Here is a 12,214-nt window from a genome sequence, read left to right on the forward strand (position 1 = left end):
CAGTCAACCAGAGCCTGGCAGCTAATCCAAGTCTCCAGGATTCTCAGAATAGGTCAGACATGGAGACGGACCCTCCTCATCACAGTCTCATGGGGACCTGCCCACGCCTCTTCTCTTACCCAGATGTCTGCAGCTGACCCTCTACCTCCAACAGTGGTCCCTGATGTTAACTGGGATGTGAGGAAGAAGGGCTATGCTGAGCCTGCAGTTGTGGGCCTGTGACTGGGCAGCCTGCCTCAGGGGCTCATCAAACAGCTCGCAAATATTAATAATGGAAGGGCAGTTCCCTCAGAGACTCGGGTCCTGCACTGGGCTCTGGCAGGAGTTTGGAATGCCAAGACGTCCCAGGATGCCACCATAGACAGATGAGGGGGCACAGGCTATGGCGGGCAGGCTGGCCTTTGGAGCAGCCTGCCCCTAGCCCCCAGGGGCTGTCTGGGATGTCTTTAAGGACGCTTTGTTAAGCCCTATTAAATATGCATTGGTCCCCATTAAAATTTAATGCCCCACTTTGAGGTGTCACATTCTTTACCTCCTCCTGGGATGGGGGAGGGGTGAGTGGAAAAGAAGGTATTGGGGATCCAGCAGAGCCTAGGCTGAGGGGAACCTGAGCTGTGTGATCCCAGGCCTTGGGCAAGGCACAGCTGGGAAAGGCTGATCCAGCCTTTCTCAGGGCCACGCCCCCAGGCTGGTAAGCCTGTTCTTAGTCACCCCACTAAGCTGAATAGGATCCCTCAACTCCAAAAAGCCAAGCAGTAAATATCATAGACTTTGTACAATCGTCTTTGATTAATTTCTTTTCACAAGACTTTCAAAAAAATCCAGACATTATTCTCAGCAGGGGGCTGAAGGATAGGAGGCCGGCAGGGTGGGACCCTGAGAGTCAGGGTTGACTGCAGTGGAAGGTGGCAGTGCTGGGCTGGTACGGTGACCTCAGAAAAGCTGAGCACCTCTGGCTTGCACTGATGCAGACAGGACAGGTGGCAGTTGTCTGGAGCCTGGCCCTGGGCACCCTTTGAGGAAATGAGACAGGTGGAAACATACAAGCCCAACAGGATGGAGATGTCTGGATTGCCAGGCGTGGACGCTGAGAGGTCCTCACACCTGTCCAGAGGGTGCCCCGAAGAGCAAAGGACAAAGGAAAATACACAATATGGTGTAGATAGAGGTGCCATGGCTGGTGATGCCAACTGGGCAAGCCATGGCACATGGCGATCAGCGTGGCTGCCAGTCCAGACATTCCATGCTCAGATATGCCTGACAGAGTAATAGGTGGGCACACACACACACACACACACACACACACACACGCACACATGCGCGCATGCACGCACGCACGTGTGCACACACACACACATGCCGTGCATGCACACACACATGCATGCACACGCACACAAGCCGTGTGCACGCACACACACGCACACATGCCACACGCACGCACACATGCCACACGCGTGCACACACACACATATGCGCACACACACACACACACACATCCCAGGCAGCATGCTTCCTGACAGGCAGGCAGCAGAGGGAGACTCATGCTCTTCCAGATGGTTCAGGAGGAGAAAAATGTCGGCTTGACACATGATTGTATGGTGGAATAACATTTAGCTCTATAAAGGATCAAAGAATTAGCACACACCATTCTACTCCCCTTTCTGCTATAAAATACCCCAGAGGAAAAGGGACTTAGGGCAGAAAGGGTCAGAGTTCCAGGTTACAGTGCATAACTCAGGGAACCAAGAATGGTAGGGACTTGAAGCTGTACTGTAACCCACACAGCTTAGGGACTGACTTACCTGGGGATACGGGAAATGAAGAAACAATAGACGTGTGTACAGAAAAGCTGGGATCCAGTGGGCCATTTGCTCTGATGGGGATGTTCCAATGGCTTGGGAATTCAGTGCATTTATTTCACACATCTAAACTGAGGTGGGTTTACACGCACACACACACACACACACACACACACACACACACAGATACACATACATAGACAGACAGACAGACACACACACACACACACAAACAGACACAGATGCACACACACACACAAACAGACACATACACACACACACACACACAAACAGACACAGATGCACACACACACAAACAGACATACACACACACACACACACACAAACAGACACAGATACACATACACAGACAGACACAGACAGACACACACACACACACACACACACATATTGGGAGAGTAGTCTCTGTAAACATCCAAGAGGAGAAAGCTGTTGTGGACACTTTCTATAGCTGCTGTCAACATCTGCACATGGATCAGAGGAAGGCTTTGCCATTGTTCATTCCGTGGGTGTCAGGCACTGCCAGCTCAGTGAGCGACACTCATTCTCAAGGCCTTCACACACTCCCCACAAAGCAGCTAACCACACCCACTGTCAAGAGCCAAGAAGGAATGCCTGTTCTGGCTTTCTCTAACATAGTTCAGAACCCAAACTAGGAAACAGCACCATCCAGACCGGGTCTGTCCTCCTCAGACAGGCTGCCCACAGAAGTGCCCTGACCAGGACAATCTTTCATGGAAACTCTCTTCCTTGCTGGTTCTAGGTCAGTGGGTCTCAGCCTTTCCTCCTAACACTGAGACCCTTTGATACAGTTCCTCATGTTGTGGTGACCCCCAACCATAAAGCTATTTATAACTTTTTTTTATTCATAACTATTCATAAAGCTTCATAACTGTAATTCTGCTTCTGTTATGAATCATAACATAAATATCTGATATGCAAGATATCTGATATGTGACCCCCACCGAAGAGGTCAGGACCCATGGGCTGAGAGCAGCTGTTCTAGAGCCTGTAGGACTGACGATTAAAACCAACTGTCACATGCACTAAACTATGACCAGGCCTCAAAGTCATGCTGAGTGAAAGAAGCCAGGCTGGGAAGGCTGTGTAGCCGTTCCTTTAATAGAAGATGCCCAGGGCTGGAGAGATGGCTCAGAGGTTAAGAGCACTGGCTGCTCTTCCAGAGGTCCTGAGTTTAATCCCCAGAAACCACATGGTGGCTCACAACCATCTGTAATGAGATCTGATGCCCTCTTCTGGTGTGTCTGAAGACAGCAACAGTGTAGTGATATACATAAAATAAACAAAGATTTAATAGGTGTCCAAAAGCCACCAAGCCATGGGGAGAGGGCAGCAGTGTCCAGGCACCGAGCATGGGGGAGGGGCACCAGCTATGTACTCAGTTAAGTCTGTCTGTGAGTGTTCAGAAGGTTCCTAATGTCAACACATCCAGTGTATCGTGTACCACAAAATGGCTAGAATGGTGGCTTTTTGTCTGTTTTGTCACAATACTAAAATGAAATAGTGTAGCCGTAAAGTACGAAGCATCAGTTCTTATATAACAGAGTACTGTGCACAGGCTCATGGGATTCCAGGCTGTGGCAAGGAGTCCAGAAATCTGGATTCTTCTGTCTTCTCAAATAACGCTGGTGAGCCAGCCCTGGATACTGTGGAACAGGATGCTGAGCCAGCTGACCTCGGGGAGGTCAAATCTGAACCGAGCTCACAGGACACAGATAAAATGGGACCGGAGAGCTAACGGCCTCTTGTAGGAAACTCCCCTTGGTGCCAGGAGTAGCCAACGACTGGGCTGCCATGGGGGGGTGACTACAGCCCTGGGAGGGCAAGTCGGAGAACCCCCAATCTCAACTCAGCCCCAGCAAGAAGAAGACAGGAGACCTGCGGATGCCATCAGCGGGTGGCCGGGGACACTCAGTATAGACCGAGGCAAGAGCGAGCAGCAGAGGAGGAAGCGACACCTCATTTTTTAAACTTTATTAATAATTTACTAGAGCCAGACACTGTAGTAGATAATTCACATGTGTGGACTTTGAATTTAAGGCCCTAGAAAGAGAGAGCAGGAAGACAGGAAGAAGGGAAGGAGGGAGGGAGGGAGGGAGGGAGAGGAAGGACGAGAGAGGGAAGGGATGTCTGCTCTGCTCTAACAAGGACTGTGCAGCTCCCCATCTGTCTGCATGCTTGGGAGGCAGAGGCAGGAAGATCTCTATCTCCGGGCCAACCTGGGCTACAATAGTGAGACTTCATCTAAAAAAAAAAAAGAAAGGAAGGAAGAAAGAAAAGGAAAGGAAGAAAGAAAATAAAAGAAGGAAAAACCCACAAAGAAAACCCAAACTGAACAACAGCAAAACCAAAGGAGAAGGGTCCTCCATACCCCCCTTTATTCACACCCTACTCCGTTCATTCACACCCTACTCAGTTCATACAGCCTGCCACAGCTCTCAGGCTGCTTGGTTAGAGCTGTGAGTCTGGGCAAGCGCTTTAGTCAGAGCCTCCCTCAGTCCTGTTGGATGAGCTGCTTCCTGTATCCATGGTGTTGTGAGATGCAGGGATGTGGACGGCCACTCCTGTGAGGCTAGTAAGTGCTAGTAAGTCAGTACACAGTACACAGAATCAGGCCTAGCATCCACGGGCAGAGCAGAGGGGAAAGTGCTGTCTGGCATGAACCCAGAGCAACACAGGACCTGGCCTACTCAGTGCTCAAACCTGCTCAGTACTTAAATCTGCCACTCAACACACAGCTGCCGCTCAATACAAGTACCTGTTCAGCACATAAACCAATGGAGCACCCACACCTGCTGCTCAGCACTCACACCTGCTCAGCATTCACAGCTGCTGCTCAGAACTCACACCTGTTCAGCACTCACACCTGCTCAGCATTCACAGCTGCTGCTCAGAATTCACACCTGCTCAGCACTCAAATCCACTGTTCTATACTTACAGGTGCCCAGCCCTCATGCCTGCTCAAAACTCACAGCTGTACTCCCACCCTGCTTCGTACTTGCACCTGCTCAGCACTCACACCTGCTCAGTACTCACACCTGCTGCTCAGCACTCACACCTGCTCAGCACTCGCACCCACTATTCTATTCTATTCTCTCTCTCTCTCTCTCTCTCTCTCTCTCTTAAAGATTTTCTTATTTATTTCATGTATATGGGTATACTGTTGCTGTTTTCAGCCAAACCAGAAGATAGCATCAGATGCCTGTAAGTCTCCAGGGAGCCTTAGCTTACCGGGGATCCCCTGAGTGAACCATGTGGAGCAGGGATCGATGCAAAAAGCAAGAGGAATTTATTGTTCTAGTGCACTGGGGTCATCCCAGACCGGAAGGAGAGGTGGCAACCCCCACCACGTGTTCTTATATGGTTTCCAGGGGCAGAACAGAGCATCGGCAACTAGGCACAATATGATTGGCAGAACAGTGCATCCTTTAAACTGATTGGTCTTCAGGGAATGAGGTGACAAGGACTTCTCTTGTCTGAAGGTGGGCAACAGTCCTGTGGAATGTGTCCCCACAAGGTTGGTTCCCACCCTGTGGTCTGAGAAATGTTAATTAGCCTCTCCCTTCTGGAGGGGCAAGTGTTTCATGACCTTCCCAAAGTTCCTAAGCTGACCTTTTCATGCCCACTACCGCTGTTCCATGCTCACAGGTGCCTACCCCTCATGCCTGCTGAAAGCTCACAGTTTACTCTCACCTGCTGCTCAGGACTCACACCTGCTGCTCAGCACTCACACCTGTTCAACACTCACAGCTGCTGCTTGGCACTCACACCTGCTGTTCTGTTCTCACAGGTGCCCAGCCCTCACACCTGCTCAAACCTCACAGCTGTACTCTCACCTGCTGGGTTTCTGTACTCACTCCTGCTCAGAGATCACACCTGCTTAGAGCTCACACCTGTTATCAAGGAGCCAGGATTAAGAACTTGCTCAAGGTGGGACTAGGGAAGGAGTATAACTTGCCCACAGCAATCAGCCCATAAAGACAGGTGGCAGGAGCTTTCCCCACACCTGCGTGCTCCCCAAGCCCAAGGTTTTCTGCAACCAGCCGTCTCTTCCTGAGGATGCATGGTGCTGGCTTTGGCCAGATGCTGTGCTGTAGTGGTGTGGAGCATCCCTATGGCCTTGGGACTATACATTTTGTTGCCTACTCATGCCTCTTCCTGGGTAATAATGCTTTCCTGTACTTGGGGTGACCTCAACACTGCCATAGAAGCCCTGGGAGATCCACAGAATCCAATCATTGTCATTAAATGTCCTCCGTAGTCCCTGAACCAACAAGGAGGAAACTACGAAGCCACCAGAGCAGAATGAAGCTGTAAGTGAATTAGCCCAACCGAATCAAGTCAGGAGCCCTGGGCAGGGGCTCAGGCTGATGAGAGCAGAGAGGGAAACCAAAGACTGGCTGGCCTGGAGCCCTGGCAATTCAGAGGCTCTGTATTCTTACAGGTGATGGGTTGAAAGGGTGTGTGTGTGTGTGTGTGTGTGTGTGTATAAGAAGGTAACCTTCCAGTCCCCTGGAATAGTGAGATCATTCCAACGCTACGATAACATGGCTAACCCCAAGAAACCTTAGCGTTCAATATAAATGGGGTGGGGGGGGTACCCAGAGACTCCCGTGAATGTTTTGTGCCACATATGAGCACTATGGTTGCTCATCATTGATTGAGTTGTAGAAAATCGTGCTCAAAGCAGGAGCTAAGCCTCAGACCCTCCCTGGGAGACCTGGCCCTGCTTTAGATACAGAATTGTGAGTTGCAGTCTTTAGAAAAGAGTCATCAGCACTGGGGTTCACGTTCGCTAACGCAGTGAGCTGAAGTATAAGGGGTCAACTGCAATCAGCAGCAAGGCCAGTCTCTCAGTGGGCACTGAAGACTTAGAAAGCCAAATACACGTGGGGTGTTCAGGAAGTTCAAAGTGTTTCAAAAGCACCATCACCCCTGTAGCTGGGGCAGAGCAGGAATTTATTTTATTTTATTTTATTATTATTTTTTTTTATTTTATTTTTTTTTTTGGTTTTTCGAGACAGGGTTTCTCTGTGTAGCCCTGGCTTTCCTGGAACTCACTTTGTAGACCAGGCTGGCCTCGAACTCAGAAATCCACCTGCCTCTGCCTCACAGAGCAGGAATTTAATAGCTCTTCAGAGGAGCTTGGGGTGTGCTGACTGTACACCAGGGGCAGTCACATGCAGCATCTACCCCAGGGCTTATGGAAGGGGGTGTTTCTGAGTGTATGACATTCATCAACCCAACACCAACGCTATAACCAAAGTCCCAAAGCTGTTGCCTAAGGACTTTTGTTCTGTGTATAAGAGCCACCCAGGATGGAGCAGAGCTATGGCTCAACAACTGAGAGCACTGACTGCTTTTCAGAGGACACAAGTTTGATTCCCAGCACCCATATGGTAGCTTACAACCATCTGTAACTCCCGTTCCAGGGAATCTAGCGCCCTCTTCTGGCCTCTAAGGGTATGCATGGCATAATACATGTATATGTCTACAGTGCACATACATGCAGGCAAGACACCCATGCATGTAAAATAATAAAATCATTCTGCTAATTTTTTATGAATCTGGTGTTCATGCATATTAGGGAAGTGCTTCAATGCTGAGATATATACATCCCTAGCCCAAAGAACTGGAGTTTTGCTGTGATATTTTAAGCACCCAGAATATAAACTTTATTTAGTTCTTTTATTATGACACTGTGGATCAAACCCAGACCCTTGTTCATGCTAGGCAAACACTTACCATGTAAAATAATAAACCACTAAAAAAAAAAAATCTATCTCAACAAAACAAAACAAAACAAAAAAAATCCTCCAAAAATTCAAAGCAAAACAAAAGTTGTATCCTTCCTGCTTACACCGTATCTGGTGGTTCATTCCCAAGATATAAACCCTCAGAGCTCTAGGCTGAATGTCCTGAAACAAAAGTGGGGTGGGGGTGGGGGCTCTGAGAAAGGCTTTGGCAGAAATCACCTATGCAGGCTTAGTTCATTCTACCACAGTGGGGAGTGGGGAGGTTCCTGTAGCCCAAACAGTGTTCAGGAAGAAACCAAGACACTGAATGTAGTGTGGGAGTGAGGGATGGGGGTGGGGGTGTGTGAAAGGTGGAGAAGGGGCAATGGCAGCAGGGAGTTGAGCTCTAAAGCTGGTCCAGTGTTTGCTACAGACATGGGTGTGTCGAGCCTGGAAGATACCAGTTCTTTCCCTACGGACCCCTGTCACAGCTGAGGAGGAGTCCAAACCCTGTAGAACCGCGAGACGCTGATCTGCCAAGAACCCTATGTATTCCACCATGCTCAGGTCTCTCCATACGTGCACCCTCACCTCTGCCAAGTGGGCCTGGTTATTCCATTCTACAGATGAGTCAACTGAGGCTCAGGCAGACAGATCTCATCCGCGAATCTGCAGGGCCATCCAGTCACAAGCTGCTTCTGGCCCCTCTGACTGCTTTGTGGTCCAAGCCCAGCAGGGGACACAGACCTCGCGGGGCATCAGTAGAAGATATTATGTGGCAAAGGGCACAGTCAAGCCTTAGGGCGGCTGGTCTGGTCTGAAGGCCGGGAGGCGTGGCCAGGAGTGGGTGGGAACATCGAAGGGTAAAACGGGGTCTGTTACCCTGTAACCTCGGCTCCTGGATCCCGCCAAGATGGACGTGGGTGGAGCCACAACCATAAACAGGCAGAAGCAGGAGTCCCTAGAACAATGGTTCTCAGCCTTCCCAATGCTGTGATCCTAGTATACAGTCCCTCGTGTTGTGGTGACCCCCTAACTGTAAAATTATTTTCTTCACTACTTCATAACTAATTTTGCTACTATTATGAATCTCACTGTAAATATCTGTGTTTCCCGGTGGTCTTAGGCGACCCCTGTGGAAGAGTTGTTTGGACACACACCCTCCCCGCAAAGGGTCTGGGCCCATAGGTTGAGAATCACAGCCCTAGAAGAAGGCTGTTAGAGAATGCAGACTGGTCTTGGGAGCTGGTGGTTAACTCCCGGAAGGTGAGTGCTCTCAGAACTAAAGGCAACTGAAGGATCTGAGTGGCTGAGACACACTGGTTTCCAGGAGGACAGCAGGACACCACGGGCACCCAGACAATAAGGGTGAAACCTGTTCGGTCTTGGCATGAGTGGGCAGATGGAGTACCAATTAGGAGTGGGAAAGGGTGAGACAGCCAGGCTGAACCACGTCACACCGGCACCCGCGTCTCTGCGCGGTAGGTTGCGTGGGAGATAAAGGCGTGGATGGCCTCAAGGATGCCGGGCAGGGGCTGTGCATCCGGCCTCCACGGAGCCCCCCTGGTCTGGCCCGAGGTGCCCTCACCACGACCCGAGCCTCCTAAGTCGTCCCGGAGGAGCGTGGGTAATTCGGTCTGTGTGTTTACTCCTGCGGTGTGCGTCTCTGAATCTTTCATCTTGACTGCTGACTGTATCAAAATTCCCGTGGTAATTGGATCAGGTGCAGTATTTTCCATGAGGATATTAAATCAGCCCTTCTGCCCGCGTCCAGAACGATCCGCTTCAGAATATAAAGACGCGGGAGATGGCATTAGCCGACGTATCTCTCCTCCTTTAAACTCTCCCCCCACTCTTAATCGGGCAGCTCTTTATTTGTTGCCAAATAAATTGGGTCTTCTTCCCCTCCCCCAGCTAGGAGCCAGAGGGAAGGAAAGATTCCTGTGGGTGGAAGGGAGCCGGCCTGGAAGAGTGGGATGACAGAGCCAGGTCACCCTGGATTGTCCCAACTCTGTCTCAGGCAGTCACCAGCAGTGAGCAGAGAATCAGCCACTACCCTTCACTGTCTCCCTCTCAGGATGGGGGCAGGAGAGGCAATGGGGCATCCGACATGGGTAGGAAGCCTAATCAGTCAACCTTGTCCCCATGACTATCTCATTTCACTGTTGTGTATGTGTGGGTGGGGGGGTAGGTGGGTTCAGGCACACATGTGTGCACACGTGGAAGCCAGAGATCTCCCTCCGGCATCCCTCTTCAGGATCTTTCTTTTCTTTTTAAACATTTATTCCTACCCCCTCACTCTGTGTGTGTGTGTATGTGTGTGTGTGTGTGTGTATGACCTGTGTGCCTGGTATCTACAGAAAAGGACACCGGATTCCCTGAAATCGGAGCTACACTCAGTTGTGAGCTGCCACGAGGGTGCTGGGAATCAAGCCTGGATCCTCTAGAAGAGCAGCCAGTGTCTTCGCTGGTGAGCCTTCTCCCCAGCCCCCGGCCCTGCTTTCTTGAGACACAGGAGAGGGGATGAAGAGGGAGGGCTCAGCAGAGAAGGTACTTGCAACCAAGCCTGAAGTACTGCCATAGCTCCCTGAGACCCGCGTGATAGAAGGAGAGACAACTTCCACGAGCCTTCCTCTGACCTCCAGAGGCAAACCCTGCCATTTGCTGCCATTTGCACAGTCGTAAACATGAGTGAGTGAATACATATAATGAAATAATTTTAAACACAAAGGGTTGCCTTGGTCTGGAGCTCCAGATTGGGCTGAGCTAACTGGTTGGGAGTCCCAGCCATCCTCCTGCCTCCGGTTCCCCAGGGCTGGATCTTAGACTTTTCCTTTTCTGTGGGTTCTAGGAGTCAGACTCAGGTTTTGATACTTTTGTCGCAGGCACTTCTGAGAGCTAAGGAATCCCCCAGCCCCTGTGGTGCATTTTGACTGCCCCCGTACACTGTGGGGAAGACTTTTAGACTTAACCATTCTAGGGTTGGAAGGGAGGAGAAACTCAGAGAGATTTATGCCTAGAGATGATGCCTATAATCCCAACACTGAGGAGGCAGCTGCTCATGATCTCCGTGAATTTAAAGCCAGTCAGGGGCCGCAGAGACAGCTCAGTGGCTGAGATCACTGGCAGCTCATCCAGAGGTCCCAGCACCCCCACAGCAGCTCGTACTTGTCTAATTCCAGTTCCGGAGAATCCTACACTGTCACACAGACATATATGAGGGCAAAACACCAATGCACACTAAAATATAAATAAATCACTTTAAAAAAATAATAAAGCCAGCCTGGGCTAAATGGGAAGTTCCAGGCCAACCTGAGCTACGGAATGAGACCATGTCTCAAAAAGAAAAATGGAGGTGGGGGTGGGGGGTGGAGAGCAGATGTAGCTCGGTACTGGAAGGTTTGCCTAGCATGTTTGAGGTTCTGGGGTCAGTCTCCTGAGATATTAAAAAAAGAAAGAAGGAAAGAATTAAGATCACATGAAAAGTGACAGAGTCAGGGCAAAATGGCTGCCACGGTGAAATGTCTTAAAACGGTCGCACAGCTGTGTGTGAGCGAGCCGCCCACAGCTTGCTCACTAGAGGAACAAACGGTTGATTTCACATTCTGTGAATTTCCCCTTCATTCAGAACTAAGGCAGCCCGTATCAGTTGCCTGTCAGATTTATCTCGATTGTTGATTGAGCCTCTGGCAATTGGCAGGCCCTGTGACTGGCTCTGCGGGAGGCAGCCTGTTGTGGCAGGAGAGCAGAGTGGGAGAAGCTTCCCCTCTTAGTCTTCTCTGGTGTCCCCCCCAAAATGGATATCACTGTAGCTGGAATCAGAGGAGAGACAGGAAAGGTGGGGAGAGAAGAAGGGCAGGCCAGAGTCGGGTGGGGAGAGGGAAGGAGAGAGCCAGCGGGTGGAGAAGAGGACCAGGGAGGCCAGGGTCCAGTCCTCAGCCATTGGGGTGAGGGGATAGCGAGGTCGCTCTGGCTTATGGGACAGCGCAGAGTGCAGGGCGCAGCCACAGGGGCAGGGTGAGCAGGTTGAGCAGACTCCTGAGTAAGTATTGGCGGCCAAATTGCAAATCACAATCATGGATATCTCTGTGCTCCAGCAAACGGCTAAAATAGGAAAGACGGGCATTCTACTGCTGAAACCCAGAGAGACACCCAGAGAATTCTCACGTGTTGCTACAGGGCAGGGGGGCCGGGGGGGGGGAGGAAGGCACGGGGATGAAATGTCACAGCCACTTTAAAGAACCTGGCGTCAATGACCAAAGGTATTCACAAAAGGTCTCACTTAAGAGAGCTTATCGTAGCTTCCTTCCTGATAGCCTCAGATTAGAAATGGTCCAGTGTCCACACAGGACAGCAGGCGAACGAATGAGCCTTCCAACAGTGGAATACTGCACAGCCATTAAAAAAATGCTTCTGCCTTCTTCTGAAGTGAGTTCCAGGCCACATGGACAGGTTCAGCTCCACCCACCGCTGTCCTGGTGCTCGGCCTATCACAGGCTCAAAGCAGCAAGGTCAGCCAATCAGGGGCTAGAGCTGCAAAGTTGGGAGCCAAAGAAGAAAGTTTTTTTTTTTTTTTTTTTTTTTTTTTTGGTTTTTCGAGACAGGGTTTCTCTGTGTAGTCCTGGCTGTCTTGGGACT

This window comes from Mus pahari, chromosome 3 (genome assembly GCF_900095145.1).
Source record: "Mus pahari chromosome 3, PAHARI_EIJ_v1.1, whole genome shotgun sequence".
NCBI classification, from domain to species: Eukaryota; Metazoa; Chordata; class Mammalia; order Rodentia; family Muridae; genus Mus; species Mus pahari.